This window comes from Elaeis guineensis, chromosome 15 (genome assembly GCF_000442705.2).
Source record: "Elaeis guineensis isolate ETL-2024a chromosome 15, EG11, whole genome shotgun sequence".
Classification (NCBI taxonomy): Eukaryota; Viridiplantae; Streptophyta; class Magnoliopsida; order Arecales; family Arecaceae; genus Elaeis; species Elaeis guineensis.
In genome coordinates this window covers 23,081,047-23,083,440 of record NC_026007.2, presented here as the reverse complement: position 1 = coordinate 23,083,440, position 2,394 = coordinate 23,081,047, and the positions used below count along the sequence as shown (strand labels likewise).

The 2,394-nt window shown below is 39.4% G+C and overlaps 1 non-coding gene across 1 annotated transcript; it reads right to left on the bottom strand.

Moving 5' to 3' along the window:
- Positions 1-430: 430 nt before the first annotated feature.
- On the bottom strand, positions 431-535 carry LOC140854190 (small nucleolar RNA R71). Its single transcript, XR_012137324.1, has one exon. It is a non-coding gene; the product is annotated as a small nucleolar RNA R71 (small nucleolar RNA).
- Between the last annotated feature and the right edge of the window lie 1,859 nt (positions 536-2,394).

The following is a 2,394-nucleotide window of genomic DNA, read 5'->3' as shown; positions in this document are numbered from 1 at the left end:
TCCAGAAATAGAAAGAACCTTTAGAGCCAACAGACGTAAAAATATGCACCAAAATCAGGAGAATGATCCACCCAAGCAATTGAAGGAGTACTTTACTCCTTCCACATATACCTACTCTCCTTGTATTCAAGTGCCCCCTGTGGAGGCCACTCAATATGAAATTAAGTCCAGTATAATCCAAATATTACCTTCATTTTATGGACTTAGTAATGAGTACCCTTATAAACATCTTGAAGAATTTCTTGAGATATGCTCAACTGTCAAAATTCACAACTTCTCTGATGATGCTCTTAGGTTAAAATTATTCCCTTTCTCACTTAAGGACAAAGCCAAATACTGGCTACATAATTTGGATTCCATGACTATATCAACCTGGGACCAGTTGCAAGGAGAGTTTCTCAAGAAATATTTTCCCATAGGAAAAACTAATCAAATAAGGAAAGCCATAACTAGTTTTTCCCAATTAGATGGAGAAATATTTCATGAACATGGGAGAGATTAAAGGACCTTATTAGAAAATATCCCCACCATGCTGTACCCAAGTGGCAGTTAATCCAATATTTTTATGATGGGCTATCTGAAAGACATCGACAAATAGTCGATGCATTATGCGGTGGGACATTCATGCTGAAAAGTGAGGATGAGGCATGGCAACTGTTTGAAATTTTAAGTGAAAATTCATTACATCATATGTCTGCCTCTATTAGAGATAAACCCATGTTAAACCCAAAGAGAGGTGGAATATATGAAGTAGGAAATACCATAGATATCCATCATAAGGTAGATGAATTGTCCCAAAAGTTAGATCGATTATTAAGTATAGGACAGTCACCTTCTCCATCCCGTCAGATACAAGATATATGTGCATTGTGTTCGAGCCCCACTCATTGTGTGAATGATTGTCCGGTTGCACCACAGTTTTATGAACATGTACAAGAACAAGTCCATCAAGCCCAAAGTACTCATAGATCAGGGAACAACCCCTATTCTAGTACGTACAATCCAGGCTGGAGAAACCATCCAAATTTTTTCTGGAGACCACAACCAATGGTTGACCCTGCCGTACCTCGACCTCAATATCAGGACCTAACATATAGGCATGGACCATACCATCAATTTCAAAATGCTCCTCAACCGTCTACTACTGGTCACAGCTCAGCTTTTGAGGAAAAAGTTCTAAAAGCACTAGAATGATTAGAAGTCAACACTCAGATCTTTAACTCCCACACACAATCCATTGCTAAGCTAGAGACCCAAATAGGTCAACTAGCGACTGCATTCAGTAGGAGGGAAGGAGGAAAATTATCTAGTCAACCCGAGAGCAACCCAAGAGGGCAATTTGTGATTGAAAGTTCTAATACCCCAGAAGCTTTTTCTGAACATGCCAAATCAATCATGACTTTGAGAAATGGGAAGGTCATTGAACACACTAGTAAAACCAATGAGATCAATCCTAAACCTTTAACCGAATCAAAATCACCCAAGAACAAGAAGGACCTTAAAATAGAGAAGGAACCAACTGCACCAGAATCATCTTACTTGCCTAAAGCCCCATTTTCGGATGCCCTGAAAGCTCTTATTCCTGCAGATAAGAAGGGAGGAAAACTCGATGAGATGTTGGAATTGTTTAAGCAAGTCCAAATTAATCTTCTCCTTCTAGACGCAATCAAACAGGTCCCTGCTTATGCCAAATTTTTGAAGGATTTGTGCACCCAAAAATATAAATCTAGATCACAAATCCCAAAGAAAATACACCTTACTGAACAGGCTAGTTCTGTCTTCCAACATGTCGCTCCCCCAAAGCTTAAGGACCCAGGAGCCCCCATCATTTCCTGTGTTATAGGAGATTATCACATTGAAAAGCTCTTTTGGATTTAGGGGCAAGTGTGAATCTTTTACCTAGTTCGATGTATGAACTTTTTGGATTCGAAGAACTGAAACCTACATCAGCCACACTGCAGTTAGCCGACAGATCAATTAAGGAACCACGTGGAATGCTTGAGGATGTCTTGGTCAAGGTAGATGAGTTTTACTTTCCAGTTGAATTTTTGGTTCTCGATATGGAATTAAGTGGCAACCCCAGATAAATTCCCATTATCTTAGGACGACCCTTCCTAGCTATGGCAAATGCATGCATTAATTGTAGGACAGGAGTCATGGACGTATCGTTTGAGAATAAGAAACTGAGACTGAATGTGTTTGATGCTTTCCAAGGACCATCAATGGATAGTTGCTTCGAAGTAGATACACTAGAAGACATTATAGAAGATGCAACACCCATAATTCTAGCACCTGACCCCTTAGATACTTGCTTGGCTCACTTTGGAGTGTATGACTTTAAGAAATATATGAAAGAAGTTAACACATTGTTGGATACACCACACGATAAAACCA